The sequence below is a fragment of the Anabrus simplex genome, chromosome 4 (assembly GCF_040414725.1).
Source record: "Anabrus simplex isolate iqAnaSimp1 chromosome 4, ASM4041472v1, whole genome shotgun sequence".
Taxonomy (NCBI): Eukaryota; Metazoa; Arthropoda; class Insecta; order Orthoptera; family Tettigoniidae; genus Anabrus; species Anabrus simplex.
This window is the reverse complement of record NC_090268.1, coordinates 91,179,419-91,204,325: the sequence shown is the minus strand read 5'-3', so window position 1 is coordinate 91,204,325 and position 24,907 is coordinate 91,179,419.

The following is a 24,907-nucleotide window of genomic DNA, read 5'->3' as shown; positions in this document are numbered from 1 at the left end:
GATGATGATGATGATGCTTATTGTTTAGAGGGGCCTAACATCGAGGTCATCGGACCCTATGGTACGAAATGAAAAAAAAGGTCAAATTCATCCACTGATCAAAATAAAATTTAAAAATGTCATGAAGAATGATGGGATGGACATGAACCGGACAAAAAACAAAAAAACAACCAAACAAAGAAACGGAAAAACAGTGGATCTGACTCAAAAAAATCGTAAACAATAGTTTTACTGACCAAGGGACCACATATAAAGCACAATGATGCTTGATGTCTGAAGGGGTGCAAAATCTACGTCTAAGGCCCCACAGAATGGTACACGTCGCTAGTAAAGTAGAACTATGGTATTTGTCATGTCGGGGTACTAATCAAAAGTAGCGACGACTCACGGTGCTCCACACAAGTTGGTTCTACTCACAAGTATTGTACTTCGTATAGGTAACGCAAACCTATGGTGTTTCTCACACAATGGCGCCACGCATAGCCAACGCAAACCGATGAGGTTCCTCACCTAGGTGTACTAACCACACATCCCGTGGTGTTCTTCACATAGTGGGTACTAATCACAGGCAACGCAGACCCACGGTGTCACTCATATAGTGGTACAACTCACAGGCAACGCCCAGACCCGCGGTGTTGCTCACATGGGTACGACGCACGGGTACTGGAAACCCATGCTGCTACTAATCACAAACCTATTTCATACCTAATTTAGTGGCACTACTCGCAAGTACAGGCAACCCATGGTGTTCCCCACGTGATGGTACGAATCAAAAGTAGTTTCATGGTTCTAATTCAATCTTCCCTTGGTCGCCCCTTTTAGTCGCCTCTCACGACAGGCAGGGGATACCGCGGGTGTATTCTACATGTGTGTCCCCCACCCGCAGGGGGTAGTGTGTTTGGTCCGCGAGAGGTATTTTATTTCCCTCAAGTCCGCCGGCAAGCCGGTTAGGACCCCCCCTATCCGCCACCTGGAACGCGCCACGTGGGAGTATCACCTCTCCCCCTGGCACGCCAGCGTAGTAGGTTCGTGGTTCATCACAGATTCTAAAGGGTTGCATAACTTCAGGGTTGGTTTTAGAAAACTTAATAAATGAATCCATTTCTATAAAATTACAAAGAGATTTTTCAAACTTCAGTGATTTTAATATTTCTTTAATGTGGGGAATTGGGTCAAATATAATGAATATATTTTCAGGACAGGTTAATAAATGACCAGAGGACCCGCGCTACTCCGCAGCATTTTTTACAAATAGGTCAGATAACTCGTCTTGATATTGTAGTCATATTGTTTGCCTGCCCTTTCCAGTGGTTTTATAAACACTAAATAAGAAACGCATTATGGTACGCCGCAGTTCTTAGTCATAATTAATTCATTCTGATGTCATGTCCGGCTCCATGGCTAAGTGGTTAGCGTGCTGGCCTTTGGTCTCAGGGGTTCCGAGTTCTATTCCCGGCAGGGTCAGGAATTTTAACCACCGTTGGTTAATTTCTCTGGGACGGAGACTGGGTGTATGTGTCGTCTTCATCATCATTTAGCCCTCATCATGACGCGCAGGTCACCTAAGGGTGTCAAATCGAAAGACCTACACCTGGTGAGCCGAACATGTCCTCGGACACTCCCGGCACTAAAAGCCATAGGCCATTTCATTTCTGACGTCATCATGCCGCCTGTTTGGTAAAAATCTATCCGTGTATTCGCTTTTTCTTTATCCTCCAGTTCTTGATGTAAAGCTTGGTATTGTGTCGTAGAAGGCAATGGTATTTTTAATCGCAGTTCCTTTAAAGAACGGTTGTCTTGTGAGCTCATACATGGACTTCACTCTTCCTAGTGCAGCTAGGTTATCCTTCGATAGTCGAAACGGGCCAAAAATCCAGGTCATCAGCCCCTCATAATGGTATTTATCGCTAGGAAAGTAGAACCATGCTATGTTTAATGTTGCGGTACTAATCAAAAGTAGCGCAGACTCGCGGTATTCCACACATTATGGTACTATTCATAGGTAGTGTAATGCGCACATGTAACACAGACCTATGGTGTTTCGCACATTGCGACGCTATTTGCAGGCAACGCATACCTATAAAGGCAACGCAAACCTATGGCGTTCCTCACATAAGTGGACTAACCACAGGGACACGTATTATCCCGTGGAATTTCTCACATAGTGGGAACTGAGCATAGATAAGGCAGAACCATGGTGTCACTAATGCCATGGTGTCATTCATATAGGGGTACGAATCACAGGTACTGCACGACCCCCCATCCTGATTCACACACTGTCGCTACTAATCACAAACCTATTGCGTACCTAACATAGTGGTACTACGCGCAAGTAAATGCAACCCATGGTGTTCCCTGCGTGATTGTACTAATTATAAGTAGTTTCATGGTTCTAATTGGATCGCCCCTTTTAGTCGCCTCTTACGACAGGCAGGGGATACCATGGGTGAATTCTTCGTCTGCCTCTCCCACCCACAGGGGGTGTGTGTTTGGTCAACGAGAGGTATTTTATTTCCCTCAAGTCCGCCGGCAAGCCGGTTAGGACCCCCCCATCCGCCACGTGGGACGCGCCACGTGAGAGTATCACCTCTCCCCCTGCTACGCCTGCGTAGTAGGTTTGTGGCTTCCAGTCATTGACTGGGTCAGTAATGTAATGAATGAATCATATATAGGCAATTAGTACAATGGGGTCGCCACTCCTAAAGTGAGTTGTGAATGACTGATAGATGCCATGAAATAAGAATGGAGAGTGTTGCTGGAATGAAAGATGACAGAGAAAACCGGAGTACCCGGAGAAAATACCCGTCCCGACTCCGCTTTGTCCAGCACAAATCTCACATGGAGTGACCGGGATTTAAACCACGGTATCCAGCGGTTAGAGGCCGACGCGCTGCTCTCTGAGTCACGGAATCTCGTATATCAGAATATTAATGAAAATGTTGTCGCTTAGCAACCTGGTAAGTACAGAATGTACTGCGGGTTAGGGTAAGACTTCGCCTGCAATTATTGGAGTGATGATTTAAGGATTTGATTTTTCGATTACTCGAAGTTGGCCGTACTTAGAGACCCTTCAATGCCTCGTGAGTGAACGGGAGGTAATTCCGGAGAGAATAAAACAAAAATGAAGCAAATCGATCCTGTAGAACGGACAGATTTTCCAAAGCTGCTTTTAGTAAACTCTTCTAATATATTGACTAAATTCACACACACCGGGCGAGTTGGCCGTGCGCGTAGAGGCGCGCGGCTGTGAGCTTGCATCCGGGAGATAGTAGGTTCGAATCCCACTATCGGCAGCCCTGAAAATGGTTTTCCGTGGTTTCCCATTTTCACACCAGGCAAAATGCTGGGGCTGTACCTTAATTAAGGCCACGGCCGCTTCCTTCCAACTCCTAGGCCTTTCCTATCCCATCGTCGCCATAAGACCTATCTGTGTCGGCGCGACGTAAAGCCCCTAGCAAAAAAAAAAAAATTCATACACGTATAATACTATCTTCACAGTTGTAATAAATGTATGTAGGTTCTATATTAACACTCTGCATCATCTCACTAAATCGAATCCAATCAAGCTATTCATTCATTCATTCATTCATTTATTCATTCATTCATTCATTCAGTCAGTCATTTTTAATAATAACAGCTTATAAAAAGCTATCCGTGACTGGGAGAGAGACCTCTTTGCATGAATACAGGTCATCCATTAATCATCCATTCGCTTATTATTCATTCAGTGAAGCATTCATCCACATGGAATGGTCTCACCATATCTGCTGGAGTTCCGTAGATGTAGGCGGAGAGCATTCAAATTATATCATTCATTCATTCATTCTCATTCATTCATTCATGTATTCGTCATGCATTCATTTTTCTTTTGCTTGTTGTTTAAAGGGGCCTAACATCGAGGTCATCGGTCCCTAATGGTACGAAATGAAATAACAAAGTTCTAATTCATCCACTGACCAAAATAAAATAAAAATGTCATGAAGAATGAATGGATGGACCTGAACCCAGCCAAAAACAAAAAAAAAACACATACAAAAACAGTGTATCAGACTCAAAAAAAGATCGTAAATAATAGTATTACTGACCAAGGGACCATTTATAAAGTACAATGATACTTGATGTCTAAAGGGATGCAAAATCCACGTCTAAGGCCCCACAGAATGGTACATGTCGCGAGTAAAGTAGAACCATGATATTTGTCATTTTGGGGTACTAATCAAAGTAGCGAGAACTCACGGTGTTCCACACAAGATGGTACTACTCACAAGTATTGTACTTCGTACAGGTAACGCAGACCTATGGTGTTTCTCACACAATGGCGCCACTCATAGCCAACGCAAACCAATGAGTTTCCTCACCTAGGTGTACTAGTCACGGGTGTCGGTCCCACGGGCCCCGTGGTGTTCCTCACATAGTGGGTACTAATCACAGGCAACGCAGACCCACGGTGTCACTCATATAGTGGTACAACTCACAGGCAACCCCCAGATCCGCGGTGTTGCTCACATGGGTACGACGCACGGGTACTGGAAACCCCCAGGCCAGCCTCTTTACTGCTACGAATCACAAACCTATTTCGTACCTGATTTAGTGGTACTACTCGCAAGTACAGGCAACCGATGTTCCTCCCCGCGTTATGGTGCGAATCAAAAGTAGTTTCATGGTTCTAATTCAATCAACCCTTGGTCGCCCCTTTTAGTCGCCTCTCACGACAGGCAGGGATACCGCGGGTGTATTCTACATGTGCGTCCCCCACCCGCAGGGGGTAGTGTGTTTGGTCCGTGAGAGGTATTTTATTTCCCTCAAGTCCGCCGGCAAGCCCCCCCCCCCCCCCAATCCGCCACCTGGGACGCGCCACGTGGGAGTACCACCTCTCCCCCTGCTACGCCAGCGTAGTAGGTTCGTGGCGTCATGCATTCAGTCATGCAGTGTACTAATATAACCGAATCAGACAAATCATCCATTTAGTCATTCATAATATCTCTTGTTGCGCCTTTGCTGGTGAAATGTAGTGTTTACAGTGAACCATGTCTTCTGGTATGGGGCTATAATAAATGTGTTACTTTGATTGACCTGTCTCAGTCTCATCCTTGGCTTTGACAATTTGAAAGTGATGAGGTATGAGTGATGCTGCTACTACAATTCCTTATGTAGCCAGTCCCTGTTATGAACGGTGTGAAAATATCACTCATAGGGTCGGTTGGCGCATGGATTTCAATGGACTCGGCAGACTGATATGTAATTGCAACTTCTGGCTCGGTGAGGAAAGCAACGGGAAACTGTTTCCCTCCTCATTTCCCTAGTATGCCTCTTCAGTGACCCATAGGCTATCTATGGCAGCTGTTGGCGAAGCTGAGGAGGATTAAACCAGGCCTTGGGCTGAATACCCAACATGCAACAACAATGTCTCTTGTAAGCTAAGAATAACATTGTTCAGATAAGTGATACTCCAAATAATTAGTTGCACTAATACGATAAGATACATGTTGTTCTAGACTATATAACAATGTTAATGTCTAGGACAAAAATAAACAAATATCTTAGAAACTACAATTTAGAGATAGGGTGTAATTAGTGAGTAAGCGTACTGTACTTGCAATGTTTATTAGTAGATAAATTAATTGTAACAAAATTATGCATCCATCAAATCATTTGGATTCCAATAAATAATTACTCTCGCCCCAGTTCTTGGCGATCCGGAACAAGGGGATGGGAGTATTCTATTAAACATTCAAAACCACCCTAGCCCTCATGAGGGTGATTGTTGTCTCAGTATCTTAGTTCTTCCCTTCGGTGCTGTAATGGAAACAGCATGGATTCTCAGTCATGTTCAGAAGTCGACAAAGGAAAGGATAATCGTACCTCTGTCTTCGACCATAAATCCCACAACTTCGAGGTATTTGAGGTAATGTGTATTATTGTGCGAGATACACGCGTTGCTTCTATTTTTTTTTCTCGTTATTTACTTCTACTAGCTGTGTCACATCAGTTTCGCATCTGATGGTTGGATCGAATTTTTATGCCCACTTATCGTATTGTCGTTGAAGGTGATGACGTATATTCGACGAGTGTTGTCAAGAGTGGGGACTGGAAATATGTTAATAGTGAAATTAAATGGTGTATGGCTTTTAGTGCCGGGAGTGTCCGAGGACAAGTTCGGCTCGCCAGATGCAGGCCTTTTGATTTGACTCCCGTAGGCAACCTGCGCGTCGTGATGAGGATGAAATGATGATGAAGACGACACATACATCCAGCCCCCGTGCCAGCGAAATCAACCAATGATGGTTAAAATTCCCGATCCTGCCGTGAATCGAACCCGGGACCACTGTGACCAAAGGCCAGCACGCTAACCATTTAGCCATGGAGCCGGACTATGTTAACAGTATTTTAACATTACTAGTTACAATGATGAAAAGTGACTACAGTTGCCGAGCAGAAGATTTCATCTGGAATTACAATAAAAAGAAAGGAATTTATAAACTTTCGTCAGAGTGTTTCGCTTTACAGAAACGGTTCTTGTATATTTAACAAATGGGCGGCCTGTTGAGCGCTTTAATATGCTCCTCTAATTTTCTTATACATCGCTCCTCTTTTTATCATGCAGTCGGTTTTCAAGGCTGGAGATATAAATGTCAAAAACCTCTGCTTCTTTTATTGGCCGTTATTTATTGAATATAAACATTAATAACTGTATCCAACGAAGGCCATAAAAGTGACATCTCTGTTAACCATTCCACGAAGAACTACTTATTACTCTTTCGAAGCCAGCCAAATATAGATGCAGTGTTCTTATAGCAACGGGCCATGTTCCGTACGAAAAAGAAGACCTTATTTGATGTGAACAATGTTGTAGACTGCCAAGGGGTGGTAAAACACACGCCGTCTGGCTCACAGTAGCGGAATCGGCGCAGTCAACTGGAATTTGAAAACTTTCCTGCGACAATATCGTGTCTTGAAGCTCACTCGAATGTTAACGAATATGTTTCAAAGCAATACTTTGGCACTACAGTGGCACGTTAGGTCGATTTTACTTGAATAGCTACTTAATACAGTGTTCAAAAAAGTTTTGCATATTCTAGATTAGTGTACATTTCATATTGCTTTGTGAAGTCTGTGTACGAAGATAACAATTAATGCAAACTGTACCGGGAGGTACACCCCAACGTCGCGCATTTAAATCTAGCGCCTAAAAGAACTCCTCTACTGGAGAAACCGTGAAATTGAAACTACACCAACTTAGAAATTTACTCAGAAGATGTCACCACTAAAATATGATATAATTTTGTTGTTGTGAAGTTTCCTGAACTGACTGTATTTCTACTTGCTTTGTTTGCCATTCATCAAGAAGTTTGGACATTCTTCCACAGATGTCACTACTAAAAACTATGATCATGCACCCTGGTGTGAAGTGAAAGACCTTTTGATTTAAAGAAGTTTTTTAATTGATGTTCGTTTATTTCTGGGTTGGCAATATTTATCTTTTCTTTCCGCCAGTTTTTTGAATCCAACCAATCAATAATTTCTGTAATTAACTTTCTACCAATCACAGCCTTCTTCTTCGATTTTGAATGCAACTTTTAAATTAACCAATAAAATTGAGAGGGTGTGACTGGTTTATTCGTGAAAGATCTCGAACCTTCCCTGAGGGTTTATAAACTGCGGCTTTTCACGCCTCTTGGCCATTTGATCGTCATCTTACTAAGTGTGTGTGTCAAAGCAGGAGGCGGGAGGCCTCTTTCATCAGGCAGCTGTACTTCGACAAGGTAATGGCCACATAACATCTTTCTTTCTTTCTTTCTTTCTTGCTAGCTCCGCAGTTTAACCCGAGGGAAAGGTCCAAAACATTAACTATGTAACCTTCTTTTCTAAAAATGTATCTTTCTGCCGGTTAATGTAATAACTTCATAAAATCTTCAACTGTAAATCGAGGATAGAGAGTGATGTGCCCTCTCAAGCTCCCCTTCATCTTCGTTTGAGGTGCCACATTTTTGTAATCTTTCGTTTCTGCAATGTACTAAAGTTATTTCTATACGAGTCACTCAGTAGTTTGGGAATAGGCCCTGTTTCATCGGCCTAGTGCCCTTTAGGTTTTAAGAGTTCATATCTAGGAGTGCAAGTACACGCCTCCATTCAATTTGTGTTTCGGGCCATTTACTTAACCTGTTCTTTTCCGCAACGGCCCAATAGGTTGGGTACTAGATACCCCTGGTTAAAATTTGTAAGTTGTGCCTTGATGGCGAGTGATTGTAATTTTCTGATATTTCCTTGAATAGGCTAGAAGAATCTGAGAGCCTGTGAGCTCTTTTTCAAAGTAAGAATTTTGAATGCCTCTGGAAAGCTAGATGATGTGATTTTGGGAGCAAGTGCTCTTTGAATTAGGGGATTTCTGCCTTTGTATTAATTTGTGCTCTTTTGTAAATTTAAGCTAGGAGCTCAGGAAAAGTAAAGTGAGGGCTTGAAGCCCACGAACTGTTTATACCACCAATCTCGTCTTTTCTAGACTTGTTTAATGATTGCTACTTGTACCTGTAAAAATTGTTAAGCTTAAAATTTTTGAAAATATAACCTTCAGTTTAAGTTTTAATTAATGTTGACATTGTAGTTAGACTCATTCACCCCGGCACCTTCTTTCACCTCTGCCATCCACAAATACCTCGGAACACAAACAATATATGCAAACAAAACTGACATTCAGTCAGCTATGTAATAGCAATAAAAGCACAAACTTGCCAATGTGGGACCATGAACACAAAATCATCATTCAATATGTGGCAGACCAGTACAGTAGATGGCCACCTCTGTCCCTGAGGCATGCTTGAATACAGCGAGGCATACTCAACATCAAATATACCAACTTGTCTGGAGCAGATTATTCCACTCTTCAGCTTCAGTCATTAGCTAAACTGTAGCAGGATTTGGACGGTGAACAATTGTTCTGTTCAGTTCACGCCATACATTTTCAACATAGTTCATGACTGCAGAATATGCCAGTCACACCATTCGCTATATGCCACTCGTCTCAAGGTACTGACTGACTGACTGACCACTCTAGCTCGATGGGCATGAGCATTATCTTCCACTAATGTTATACCCTCACCCACAGTGTCAGCAAATTCTGTGCCTACAGACCGGTCATGTTTTCATGGATATACCAGGCGGCCCGCGAACGCCGTACTTTCTACTTACAAATGTCCCGCATGCACTAATGATGCATGGGATAGGCCTACCTAATCACCTGCTTTAGGAGCAACGCTACAACGTGCTGTATTTCGGATGTTGTGAAACAAATAGCGGTCATTTTACTGCACACGTTCCCTAACAGGATACATTTGTAAATACGCCAAGGATGCAGCAAAGAACATTTAAGAACTTACCGGTATTCACTTATACACGTTCAGGCATTCCACTTCATAAGAGAGTTGTTTATTTGAAACAAAAACTAATACTGTTCGGCGAAATACGTGTGTGGAGGGCAGACGTCTCTCTGGAAACTCCTGTGCATACCGTCTGCGAGCTTCGGCTGCATTCCAACCAGATTCTCATAGATTAAAATGATGTATGTGTATTCGTCGTTGATGAACACGCTAGCCATTGCCGATATGCAGACAGCAAATGTAGTGCCACTGTACTATATACTAGCCTAGTACTATGTGCTTGAATACAATGTTTACAAATGCAAGGGGTTGCATTAGACGGGTAGCGCAGACGAATATGCTGCGAGTGACCGTCCGGTTGTTATCCCTTAGTATTCTGATGTAACCTGCCCACTGGTAGCAATGCCCCTGTGAAATCAGTTAGTAGATATCCCATTCATCATTTGTGCATGCGGGTCATTTATAAGCAGAAAGTACGGCACTCGATAGCCGCCTGGTATATTAGAGGCGTACGTCGGCCAAACAGGATCCCACCCCAAAACATGACGGAACTCCCATGGTGCTGATGTCACTGCATCTCTCACCGGATTGGATCGTATCTCGACTTGGATGTTCCTATTGTATGGGTGCACACTTATGGTGACCTACTGTTCCTGATGCCGTGGACTATAATGTTGCCCACCTCGCAAGAGCTGCCCTGTAGTGCGGTTTAAGGAGAACTTTTGCCACAGTCCTACTTGATATCAATCCTCCATCGTGCAGCCGATTTCGCACTGTCAAATCTGACAGCAGTATGGAGTAAAGTGCTGTCTGAGAACCGTACGTCGCTGTGTTAACCGCGTAGCACTCATTCTATTTTTCTGTCAAATAAAATACAATATGAAATTAAGCCATGGATCCAAGATTTCTGTAATTGTTCTTTATAAAAGCAATAATTGGAGCACTTGTAGCGACGCTTAGTATGACTTCGTTCGAATTCCAGGTACTGAGAACAAGTGTCTTCAATAAATAGGTAACAACCCTTTTATTAATGAAGATCAAAGTCTTTAGTTTCATATAATTATGAACACTTTGCGATACGTTGTATTAAATTTGATTACGATCAGATTTTAAGGTTTTGTTATACAGGTTTTAACGTATAGGCCTACTTACGTTCCTAACCAACAGATACATGGAGAGAACAATTGACAGACGCTTTTAGTGTTTGCTTAGAACGCGTATATATCTGAGAGTATTTAAGTTATGATTATATTTAATGTCTCAATTGACAGAAAAAAGGAGGCTAGAAATAATGAACGAGAGGGCTATCGGAACTTAAAAGGCACTGAAATTTACTTCCATTTGTTCTAAGTTTAGAAGCGGTATATAATGTTTTTACGTATATTTAGCTCGTAATATTCCTACGAGAAGTGTGCCTATGAATTGTAAATGTAAAATAAAAAATAAAATAAAATAAAAAACATTAATACCTACTTTATAGATATTGCCCATAATTTGCTAAAAGCTTGACTGCTGTGGTTAACACGCACTAATATTTGGATGACATTATGCCAGAAATGTCCCGGCGTAATGTTTCGCTCAGAACATGACGAACTCTTTCCATGGAACTGCGAACTTTCACACCGTCCCTGTTTCATGACAGTTTACACAATAATAGAGTTTCCTACTTCTTTGCTGAATGATCAGCGTACTGGCGCTCGGTTCAGAAGGCTCTGTATCCAACTCCAGGTTAGGCGCGGATTTTAACTGCATATGGTTATAGAGCGGTTATTATTTTTTATTACTATTCTAAGGCATACACAAGCGTTACCGGTATATGTATAATAACACTGTTCTATTTCTGGAATGAAATTACATAATTCTCAAGGAATTTACATAGCTAAATTCAAATCTGAAATCAGAATTGCGTTATCAGGGATAGTTTTCCATTTAACTTAACATATGTATCATATGTGGTATCACTGTTTGCGATGAATATGGTACTTTTATAAATAAAAAAAGTAAATAATTGTCTGCATTAACTTTACTATTTCTGATTCTTTTTCAAACATTGATATTATTGTTCAGATAGTGTGGCATATTGACGTCAAAATCACAGTGAAAATGCAACGATTACAACCAAATATATTTATTTATTTATTTATTTATTTATTTATTTATTTATTTATTTATTTATTTATTTATTTATTTATTTATTTATTTATTTATTTATTTATTTATTTATTTATTTATTTATTTATTTATTTATTTATTTATTTATTTGGCTTCTTTAGATATACCAAGTGAGCATTTCTGTGAATATTATCTTCTTGTGAATTTCTATTCGATATGTCTGTATGTCTGAGAAAGACAAGCGAGCCTGGGTATGTTTTAAGAAAGTAACAAAACTCCCTCTGAAGTAGAAGAGACCCTAAACATAAAGAGTTTGTGAAAGAAATGACCAAGGCTGATACAGATTTACGATGCAATATGTCCTTGAAAGTACATTTAATGGACTCGCATCAAGATTTATTTCCAGAGAGTTGTAGTGATGTATCAGATGAGCATGGAGAAAGTATTCGTAAAAGACATACCTAACATGGAGAAACGGTACGAAGGTAAATGTATGCCCACACAGTTGGCCGATTATTGCTGGAGTATAATTCGGGAAAAGAAGGATGCTCAATACAAAAGGAAGAAATGAGACATTAAACTTTGTGGTAGAACATTTCTGTTCATATTTTCCATTTTTATAAACATATACAACATTCCTGTGAATGACTGTTAAAAAGTGAGAACATTAAGTGAGCACTTCAACTATCACCACCTGTTACTCTCTTAATGTTAATAATAATTAATTGTGGCTTTTTCTAGCCGGGTGCAGCCCTTGTAAGGCAGACCCTCCGATGCGGGTGCGCGGCATCTGCCATGTGTAGGTAACTGCGTGTTATTGTGGCGGAGGATAGTGTTCTGTGTGGTGTTTGAGTTTCAGGGATGTTGGGGCAGTACAAACACCCAGCCCCCGAGCCATTGGAATTAACCAATGAAGGTTAAAATCCCCGTCCCGGCCGGGAATCGAACCCGGAACCATCTGAACCGAAGGCCAGTACGCTGACCATTCAGCCAACGAGTCATTACTCTCCTATGTTTATAGGCCCCCTTAATAATTGAACTTCAGTCAGTATGTCTATGACTCTAAATTAAAGCTATATGGAAATACTAAAAGATATTAAACATCGGATTACTCTGAAACTATCCCTGATGTATTAAAACTAAAACCATATTTGAATTCAGCGTTAAAATGTCTATAAGAATCACACATTTTTACTCCAGAAATAGGACATTTTTTGTAGAACATTGTAATATGCAACATATAGGGCCTATAAAATGTCAAATATATACTTTTAAAAATGTCAGTAAATATAATCCGTTTCCATGATTTAAGTATTCCTGAATGCCAGTCTATTGCGCCGATGATCGATTCCACAACCTCGAGCCCAGAAGTTGCGCGGCTAACTACGCTCCTGTACACATTAACTAGTACAGTAGCTACTGACTGAACTGCTTTGCGTATGCATATTTTATTACAAAAAAAAAAAAAAACGATAACGAAGAACAGCAAACTGCAAGCAAGGATGCCGACATCAGCCAGAATCACTTTCCAACCTGTTTGCTTGTTTGTATACGAGAGATGCATTTCAGGGGGAAGAGTGTGCTGTGAAAGTGTAACGATGCCAACAAGGTTATGAAGTGCTCACTTCTGCATTTGCAGACACGCTTCAGTAATTAATTGGTTCCACAAGACCCCCACTGGGCGTAGTAACGCGAAGTAGTCGTGTCTTCTGGGTCCGGATGAGACCTGGTCTATATAATCACATAAAGCATGTAAACTGTGAGAATGAGTTCATCCCAGAAATTATAACTAAGTGATGAATTACAGGAAAGAATAATGTTAGGATTTACGCTCGATTGGGAACACATAGAAGAAGACAAAAAAAAACTGGAAAGAGATGGAAGCGTTGTCATACATGGCCGTTGATATTATGTTCAGAGTCACGGGACATCCAGTGTTACAACTGATCAGAAGGATGTGACATTTCTTCTCGAAAATTCTGCATACATTAGCCGGGACTCGAACAGAAGCCTCCTTGATGAAAATCTAGTAATGAATACGCGTTGTATATCGCACAGAGAAGAAAAAGAAGGTTTTCACAGACAACCGTAGCTCGTAAGCAACGTGGTCAAGCACATTGAAGCGTGTAGTTGTATATTTAGATGAGCAACTGTTTTTTTTTCTATACAACTTAATTGTGCAGACTCTATTACTGAGTTGAATTTATTGATAATTTACATGCCACAGGATCGGGCGAGTTGACCGTGCGGTTAGGGCCGCGCAACTGTGAGCTTACATCCGGGAGATAGTGGGTTCGAACCCCACTGTCGACAGCCCTGAAGATGATTTTCCGTGGTTTACCTTTTTCACACCGGCAGATGCTGGGGCTGTACCTTAATTAAAGCCGCGACCGCTTCCTTCCCACTCCTAGGCATTTCCTATCACATCGTCGCCATAAGACCTATCTATGTCGGTGCGACGTAAAGCAAAATGTAAAAAACAGAAAAAAAAATCAATACATGCCACTGAGGCTGAAAATCCCATATACAGGTTTATGAACACATTAATTAATGGAGGAGTACGCAAGGAAGATAGCTGTGAAGGACTGCTTTAGATGAGTACAGTTAGTGTTATTTGCGAAACGGTGAATATTAAAGACATTAACGATACGTGATGCAGTGCAAACAAAGGATTTGTTAAATTTAATGGTACGATGGAGGGGAATTTGAAGGGTACTTTTTGTAAATCTGTTATCTCTGTTATGTACCGACTCCATTGGTTTAAGTGCATTATAAAGGTAGGGTGAGGTCTTCAGTTTGAGAATTTTGTGCGTAGTATTCAGAGTGTAAAAAACAGAGCTTACGGTCCAAGCTGCACCGCTAATTTTGATGTCGACCAGATGTTTCGTACGGTATTCAGCTTTGTACATATATTCTATCCCAGATAGTGTGCAGTATTTTCTTCACTTTTTATATCGAGTGTACTATCAATTCATTCATGAAATATCTACGAATTAGGAGATCGATATTTTTGCCTTTCACTGGAATTACTGTATAGTTTATAGCAAAATTATTGCATATCAAAATACATCTTCTGCTCTTGTGAAGTAATTTAGCCTGTTACTCGCCGAGTTTCGAATGTATTTAGAAGCGGTTCTCTCGACTCACTTCCGAATTCCGTGGCCTCATCAATAAACCATAAGCATCGTGCCTCGTTGTTATGCAATGTCATTCTCCAAGATTAAGCTCTAATGGAAAGCGTAACATCAAACGTTCAACCCATCCTGATAGACCAGTGAACTAAAAAAATATCCACGGAAGATCAGTAAAGTCACAGAACTGTGAAATCACCATGATATTTGGGTTCTCTTAAGTGTGCTAAATTTGAAACTCCCCGTACTCACTCCCGGCGTATGTGGGAATAACACCTTACTTCACTCAAACCCTATTATATACTAGCTACTTCCAGTTACTTCCCTTGCTTATGATTAGGAATTGTTAGTTGCCTCTGTGAATCAGTGGTAGGGTGTCGGCCTCTGGATCCAAAGACAGTGGGTTCAAACCCGGCAGAGGCAGTCGGATTTTTGAAGGGCGGAAAAAAGTCCATTCGACAATCCATGTCGTACGATGTCGGCATGTAAAAGATCTCTGGTGACACATTTGGTGTTTACCCGACAAAATTCACTAAATATCAGCCATAGACTCCCAAGAGAGTTTCGGTACACTTTCTCTTGCCATCTAGTAGGCCTAGAGTAAAACGGAACGTCGAAATTAACGAGCATACAACCAGATGGCGTCAAATTAAAATGTCCGAACACGGTAGCTGAGGCCATAATTTATTATTTTATTATTATTATTATTAATTGTTCATAAATAACGTCGCCGTCACGCACCTCCATCTTTATCTGTTCACATTATGGTGACAGTAAGTTTGTGTACTTGTATTTGAAGTCCTGTCCTTTTTTTACAACTTGCTTTACGTCGCACCGACACAGATAGGTCTTCTGGCGACTATGGGATAGGAAAGACCTTGGAGTGGGAAGGAATCGGCCATGGCGTTAATTAAGGTACAGCCCCAGCATTTGCCTGGTGTGAAAATGGGAAACCACGGAAAACCATCTTCAGGGCTGCCGACATTGTGGTTCGAACCCACTATCTCCCGGATGCAAGCTCACAGCTGCGCGTCCCTAACCCCACGGCCAGCTCGCCCGGTGAGCATTGTTCTAATTTTTAAGTGAACTGCTTACCACAAAATCGTGTTTAATGTTAGTTGCTTTTCAAACATAGTAGCCAGTTGAAATAGTTACATTTTTATCGCAAGGCTTCTTAGTAGACAAAATTGTGTCTTTTATTCCCAGGAGCACAAATAAAGATACCCTTACCCCGTGGTCTAGGGGTAGCGTGCGTGCCTCTTACCCGGAGGCCCCGGGTTCGATCCCCGGCCAGGCCAGGGTTTTTTACCTGGACCTGAGGGCTAGTTCGAGGTCCACGCAGCCTACGTGATTAGCATTGAGAAGCTATCTGACGGTGAGATAGCGGCCCCGGTTTAGAAAGCCAAGAATAACGGCCGAGAGGATTCGTCGTGCTGACCACATGACACCTCGTAAGATGCAGGCCTTTGGACTGAGCAGCGGTCGCTTGGCAGGCCAAGGCCCTTCAAGGGCTCATGTACTCACAGAATGAAACTATGCTTCTTCTGAATGAGCTTTAGCTGTGCACCTTGACTTCGAACAATGTCAGCTGTTCAGTCGAATAAACCCGCCCGCCTGCTCGTTGGTTGGTTATTTATGTATCATCCATGTATCATTCTAAGTGTAGTCGGAACCGATGTCTTGATAAATATGCATTAGAAATGCTTCTAGTCCAAAGCTTTTTCATTATGATTATATTTGTTCGACTACGATGTAGGTTGCTTTCATGAAGTATTTCAGATTGAAATGTATTCGACTACGAGGAGGTTACTCACATAAAGTGTTTCAGATTTATATTTATTCGGCTACGAGGTAGCTTATTTTATTGAAGTGTTTCAGATTTAAATTTATTGGATTATGCCGTAGCTTACTTTCATAAAGTGGTTCAGATTTTAATTTATTCGGCTACGAGATAGGTCATTTTAATGAAGTGTTTCAGATTTGTATTTATTCGGCTACGAGGTAGGTCATTTTAATGAAGTGTTTCAGATTTATATTTATTCGGCTACGAGATAGGTCATTTTAATGAAGTGTTTCAGATTTGTATTTATTCGGCTACGAGGTAGGTCATTTTAATGAAGTGTTTCAGATTTATATTTATTCGGCTACGAGATAGGTCATTTTAATGAAGTGTTTCAGATTTGTATATATTCGGCTACGAGGTAGGTCATTTTAATGAAGTGTTTCAGATTTATATTTATTCGGCTACGAGATAGGTCATTTTAATGAAGTGTTTCAGATTTGTATTTATTCGGCTACGAGGTAGGTCATTTTAATGAAGTGTTTCAGATTTATATTTATTCGGCTACGAGGTAGGTCATTTTAATGAAGTATTTCAGATTTATATTTATTCGGCTACGAGATAGGTCATTTTAATGAAGTGTTTCAGATTTGTATATATTCGGCTACGAGGTAGGTCATTTTAATGAAGTGTTTCAGATTTATATTTATTCGGCTACGAGGTAGGTCATTTTAATGAAGTATTTCAGATTTATATTTATTCGGCTACGAGGTAGGTCATTTTAATGACGTCTTTCAGATTTATATTTATTCGACCACGAGGTAGCTTATTTTATTGAAGTGTTTCAAATTTAAATTTATTGGATTACGCCGTAGCTTACTTTCATAAAGTGGTTCAGATTTTAATTTATTCGGCTACGAGATAGGTCATTTTAATGAAGTGTTTCAGATTTATATTTATTCGGCTACGAGGTAGGTCATTTTAATGAAGTGTTTCAGATTTATATTTATTCGACTACGAGGTAGCTTATTTTATTGAAGTGTTTCAGATTTATATTTATTCGGCTACGAGGTAGGTCATTTTAATGAAGTGTTTCAGAATTTTGCCATTATCCTGCGAATGTTTTACCGTTCTGTGAAAAGTAGAACCGTAAACCATAAAGGCGTTGTTATGAACTAATTATTGTAAATAGATATAGACCTATGCCTCACGTTACAATTTTTAGATCTATTTAATATCTAGTAATCATTTCATTGCTTTTTATTTCCTCTCTGAAATCGTTTGGGCATACCAGAACTTGTAAGGATCAAGGATTCCTTAACAACTTGCTCTACATTTCGTTTTACTGCGTGCGCCTCGTTTGAGATGTATTTGTACAGTAGTGTGCAGCTTAATATTTAAGTTATGAACGAACCTAAACGCACACCAAATATTGAAATATCTCGAGCCGTTTCAGAATTACGGCGGAACAAAGACAGACAAACATCGTTCACAGTTTTATTGTATGTAGAGGTAATAGCACGTTCCGTTGGAACGAGTGTAAATCCCATTCAAATTATTTTCTCTCGTCACAAAAGCCTTCTCCATGCCTTGGTCAATATCAGTGTAAGGGAAAAGAGTCTTATAAGCTTTATGCTCCAGTTATAGGCCTAATGCTTCCTGACACACTTGATCTATATCCAGGAGAAACTACACATGAGTCAGGACTACTGAAATCCTGCCATAATTAGCGAAACACCGCCAATTTACCAGAACCAGTTAAGAATTGAAGAAGCTATCCAGATCAGGAGACTTACGTGGTTTAACCATACAGAACAGCGTACTATACAGATTTCTTTTGAGACAACTACTTTCATTTTTCTTTCTGTTAGTGGCTTTACGTCGCAGTGACACAGATAGGTCTTACGGCGAAGATGGGGTAGGAAAGACCTAGGAGTTGGAAGGAAGCGGCTGTGGCCTTAATTAAGGTACAGTCCCATCATTTGCCTGCTGTAAAAATGGGAAAACACGCAAAATCATCTTCAGGGCTGCCGACAATGGGATTCGAACCCACTATCTCCCGGATGCAAGCTCACCGCCGCGCGCCCCTAAACACACGGCCAACTCGCCCGGTGAGACAACTACTACCACAGTGGAAGTATTTAAAAGGGCAGTGCCTAAGACACTTGCATTAAAAGAGTTTGAGTGCGATCAAAGGAAAATTTAAGCGTAATATAACCCGAATCCGAGTCTCTGCTACAATCCATAAAATCTGGAGAGGTGTTGTTAGTGAGGTCCAGAAACCAGCGGCACCTACAGTAGCGTACCAGCTTCGGACCAGACACCGACTTATGGATAACTATTAAAAAGAAAAGGGAAGGTAAGAAGAAGAACAAAGAAGAAGAAAGCCCTTCGACACTAGGTATCGAGATATAAGTCAGAAACAAAACTTCCTTTTGTTTTACGTCGTACCGCCACATGGGATAGAAAAGGGCTGGAAGTGGGAAGAAAGCGCCCGTGGCCTTACTTATGGTACATCCCCGGCATTTGCCTCATGTGGAAATGGGAAACCACGGAAAACCATTTAAAGCTGCCAACAGTGGGGTTCGAACCCACTATCACCCAGATGCAAGCTCAAAGCTGCGCGCCCCTAACCGCACGGCCAACTCGCCCGGTGCCCCAGGTTTGTAGGATATTTCTGCCACATTACTTCGTTAGCGTACCGGATCGTCACACATTCTTTTAAATATATTTATGGCTTTCGGCCTGGGGATTGCCATACAGCCAGCTCAGATACATTTTCTAAAACACTGATTACACTAATACACTGAAAATGGACATAACAGATACAGAATACATCAAATGTACACAATGAGTTCTTTTTGTTGACGAGGTAATGTGAGAAATGTTCATGGAGTGTGTTATAAATAGAGGTAGTATTCTTCAAAAATTGCTGTATAGCGGAGTACCTGCGGCATATTTTGTAGTGAGCAAAGTTACATTCTGGTTGGTAGCGATTCCTCTGATTCTACTATTGCCTTTAGAAGTGTTTGTTACTGGGAAGTAAAACGGTTCCACTGAAAAATATATGTTCTGGATTCTCTAACGACTCTCTGTCACATGTACAACATGGGATGTCGACAATATTGAATACGAAATAGATGACTGCGGAAGCTACCATGATTGAATCTAATTCTGATGATGGATATGATGCATCGTCTGTTCGAATTCCATTCAGAGAACCATGTCTTCAACGGTGGATAAGGCTGTATCTGGGAATAATAATGTCTACGCTGTTGTTTGGATACATTCCACTCTTCATTCCGCACGTCATGTGCTCGCCTTTTAGCCCTAGAAATGAGGTCCTGTGGATGCAAGGTACATTTCAGAGCTTGGCCTTATTCTGTCACTCGTTCGGCGACGTTGTCCACATATTCGTTATGTTGTCTAGTATCCATAGAAAAATGACATCATAACTATGTCGGTTCAGTTGAGTGATTTTCCTTAGTATGTTGATAATATGAACACTGGGATTTTGACACAATGTTGGAGTTGATAGAGTAGTTTGTACACTCAGTAAATCAGAGAGGACGATGAAGTCTGATGGTGGGAAGATTTCAATATACGTAGGGCTTCGAAGATAGCTATTGCCTCCAAAGAGAACATAGAAGTATTAGGCGAAAGTGAGAACTGACGAGTTTCTTTAGTACTAGGGTAGTAGAAAGTACATCCACCATTGTCACACTTGAACACACTTAGATACCGCTGACCTCAACCATAATCGAACTGTGCTACTAAGGTCTACGAAGCACCATCCAACAAAACATATTTCAGTCGTTTCCAGAACAATGTTTTATGTATTTGTACTTCCTACAATGATAGGCTGCTTAAATCTGACAAAGTATAACATGACACTTGAATGCTGAATGTATGTTTAACCATGAAGATTTTTCTGGAGTTAATCCTTCTCGTATACAATACTACAGAGGCGATTTCTAACAATTTGGATGAAGCCTTTAACGGCCAAGACGGCTAAATCACAGTACATGTTATTGGGAATGCCCACACTTTTGGAAAAACTCAACTAAGAACTTTGTTGAAAGGTCCTACAACCCGTATACAGGAGATGATGTATGATTCTTTGAGGTAGCTGATGGTTGGTTCACAGATGGCTCTCTTCTCCGCGTCTACCTCTGCTGTGTGACTTGAGTCGACCTTACATTACAATTCGTTTCCTCAGGTTTCAAAAGAACTCTGAAATTCAATTAACCCATTCTGCGTTACTTACAATACACATCAATTTTCCCTATGCGCGTAACTGCTGATGTGAATAAATCTCAGTCTACACTTGACGAATATCTTTGACTCGGTGGTGTTGACTTGTGGAACAATCGATTGTTTTTCAACTAAAGAAAAGACACAGAAGATCACGAAAGCCTAACGTACGAAGGAATGTACTTGTACAAAGATATTCGCTCGGCAAAGTGTCTTAGAGGTCACGAACAAAGATAAAGGTTCCGACAATAAAACCGCTGACAGACTTATGAGAAAACAATGGATGAGCTCCGGCTGTTGGACATATCAGTGATGGAGCAGGAAGAAGAACCTGCAGTCATCGGCTCGACGGAAAAACAAGCAAGACTTCTTCAGTCAACACTTCACAAATCTGCAGCGTGGATTCTCAAGGCTAGTTTGAGTCCCGTTAGAAAATACCTAGTAGACCTACTGACTAGAGAGAAAAGATAATGTTTTATCTGTCTATTAAGACAAAACCATCAAACCGAGAGCTCCAAGCAAATTTCCCGGTGGAGATTGCGGGGTAAAATGTTTTTTTTTTACCATACAGGATCCTGTAAGAACTACATCCCAGTTACTTCAATTATGGTACCCCTGTGGGTGGGGCGGTGAAATGACATCCAAGGTATCCCCTGCCTGTCGTAAGAGGTGACTAAAAGGGGCCCCAAGCGCTCTGAACTTTGGATCGTGTGTTGGCGACCATGGGGCCATTAGCTGAGTCCTGCCATTGCTTCCACTTACTTGTGCCAGGCTCCTCACTTTCATCTATGCTATCTGACCTTCCTTGGTCAACTCTTGTTCTTTTCCGACCCCGGTGCTATTAGAACACTAGAGGCCTAAGGAGTCTTTCATTTTTAAGCACTTCGTAGCCCTTGTCTCTCTTTGTCTGATACCTTTCTTTGGAAGAGTGTGATCCCTTCCATTTTTTCTCTCGGATTATTGTTACATAGAGGATGGTTGCCTAGTTGTACTTCCTTTTAAAACAATAATCCCCACCACCATCACCTCAATTATTATTATTATTTTCTTTCTTTCTTTCTTTCTTTCTTTCTTTCTTTCTTCCTTTCTTTCTTAATCCATTTACCCTAAAGCGTTGGTTTTTCCCTCGGACACAGCAAGGAATCTCACCTCTACCCCCTCAAGGGCAGTGACTTGGAGCGTGAGACACTGGGTCGGGATACAGCTGACAAGGAGAACCAGTAGCTCTCCCATGCGACCTCACCTACTATGCTGGACAAGGGCCTTGTGAGAGGATGGGTAGATTGGAAGGGATAGACAAGGAAGAGGGAAGGAAGCGACCGTGGCCCTAACTTAGGTACCATCCCCGCATTTTCCTGGAAGAGAAGTGGAAAATCACAGAAAACTTCTTCCAGGATGACCGAGAAGGAAAATTTAACCCCATTCCACTCATTGATCTCCCGAGGCTGAGTGGACCCCGTTCCAGCTTTCGTACCACTTTTCGAATTTCGTGGCAGAGCCGGGAATCGAACTGGGGCCTCGGGGGATGGTAGCTAATCTCATTAACCACTACGACACAGTAATAATAATAATAATAATAATAATAATAATAATAATAATAATAATAATAATAATAATAATAATATAAATAAGGATACTAAAGCGCAGATCCAACTCTGGCAAATTTGTCTTTTGACTATGAAAAAGTGCATTACGTAGGTGGTAGAGTAATGAGTGGCCCTACGAGTACTGTTCCTTATGTAAACGTTCCCTGTGATAAGTGGTGCAATGATGTCCGTGTAGAATCATTCGAAATAAAGAAAGAAAGAAAGAAAGAAAGAAAGAAAGAAAGAAAGAAAGAAAGAAAGAAAGAAAGAAAGAAAGAAAGAAAGAAAGGAAAATAATTGTTTTACGTCTATTAACTACTTCGTGGTTACTGGAGACACCGAGGTCCCAGAATTTTGTCCCGCAAGAGTTCTTTTACGCACCGGTAAGTCTACCCATGTCTAGCTGACGTATTTGAGGCCCTTCAAATACCTCGGGACATCTGAGTTACTCGAAATTAGAATTCGTTCATAGAATGCTTCCCATAAGTAGGGAATATTCTATAAAGATTGGTGACACTCGCACTGGTTTGTTTAAACTTTAATTTTTCTACCACTTAATCTACTAAATTAAATTTGGCTTATTTTAGATGATATGGCTCAGTGCTGGTAAAACTGACATTATAATGCTTGATCATCAACTCTAGTCGCTAAAGTGCGGCCAGTATCCAGTATTTCCACTGTCGGTAGCCCTGAAGATGGTTTTCCGTGGTTTTCCATCTTCACACCAGGCAAATGGTGCCTTTTCGTAGTGTGTCCGTTCTAAGAACTGAATAGATGCATTGTATGATGGTAAAACCATATATGTCGGAATTTCTTAGTAGTTAACAGTTGCTACTGTTCTCATAAAACGATTAGCAAGCAAAGTGTTACAGAAATTATGACGGGTACTTAATTAAGGGCACGGCCGCTTTCTTCCCACCCTAGCCCTTTCCTGTCCCATCGTCGCCATAAGACCTATCTGTGTCGGTGAGATGTAAAGCAACTTGTAAGGAAAAATATAATAACTCTAGTCCACCTCCGCTGAGTAACGGTTAGCGTTATTTGATTACTTTCTCGAAGGGCTGGGTTTGATTCCCAGAATTGCGAAAAATTTAAAATTGGCAGGGGGCTGAAATGTGTTTAAAATGGTACATGCAACTCAATTCCATTGGGGAGGTGCCTGAAAAGAGCTGCACCCCCTCTGGACGAGGACACGAAATTTTTCAAACTTAAATGTTACATCTATTGCAGAGCCTCCATAGCTGAGGCGGCAGCGCGCCGGCCTCTCACCGCTGGGTTCCGTGGTTCAAATCCCGGTCACTCCATGTGAGATTTGTGCTGGACAAAGCGGAAGTGGGACAGGTTTTTCTCCGGGTACTCCAGTTTTCCCTGTCATACTTCATTCCAGCAGCACTCTCCAATATAATGTCATTTTATCTGCCATTCATTAATCATTGCCCCAGAGGAGTGCGATAGGCTTCGGCAGCCGGCACAATTCCTATTCTCGCCGCTAGATGGGGGCTTCATTCATTCCATTTCTGACCCGGTCATTGACTAGAAACAGGCTGTGGATTTTTAAATGTTATATCTAGTGTATTACATGAATACGATGCAGATGCATTTATTGTTTTAGGGTGTAAATCCGCGCAACAGTTAATTATTTTAGGGAATATATTTCCCGTTGTTAGCAACTCTGACATATTATCTCTGCTACACTTATTATATAGGTAGGGTAAACAAAAGTTACTTCGCGCTAGGAGGGCTTCCGGCCCATTTGTTCGTTCGATCAGACCTCTGTTGTTTTATGTTGTACGCAAGTCAAAAGTGAGAGGTTTGGCAACTCCAAGCAACACGAGCCGGCCAGCAGGTTTATCTCCATGGCAACCGCAGTGAGTACACCCACGTTTCTATGGCAACCACACCCCCTAATTCCATCTCCTCACCCAGGTGGGCAGTGAACAGACCTCTCTCTAAGAACTGTCAGAACACGTCTTTCAATATTACGACTATACGTCTGTTACATAACACGAATGCGGTACTGATTCGTTAAATGCTGATTCGTTATCTTTGACACTATAATATTCAAATGTGATCATTTTTCGTTAAAGTTCTGAAGCTTAAACCCATATAATTGTAAATTATTCTTGGGAACAGTGTCCAGTGTGGGTAACACTGTTTTTACTCTACGAGGTGCTTAAATTTAATTATTATTATTATTATTATTATTATTATTATTATTATTATTATTATTATTATTATTATTATTTCTCAATCCGTTTACCCTCTACGGTTGGTTTATCCCTCGCACTCAGCGAGGGATCCCACTTCTACCGCCTCAAGGACAGTGTCCTGGAGCGTGAGATTTCGGGTCGGGAGGATACAGCTGGGAAGAAGGGCCAGTACTGTGCCATATCATATATGCCCCAAATATCAATTATATAATATGTTGTAATATTTTTCAGTTCATATTCGAAGGGAGTCATGATGCGACCTAGAAGTTGCGTAATGCAGTATTCCGTTATCGGGTGACATCAGTAATAGCTTCTTATCTAAGCATAGCAACGGTGAATATGTCGCGTACTCCGTATGAGTCACTCGGGGATGCACGAGAGTGTTTGAGAGCGGCCGATTATAAAAGAACCAATCACAGCCCTGGAAGCGATATGGCAGAATGAAGGGATTTACAAAACA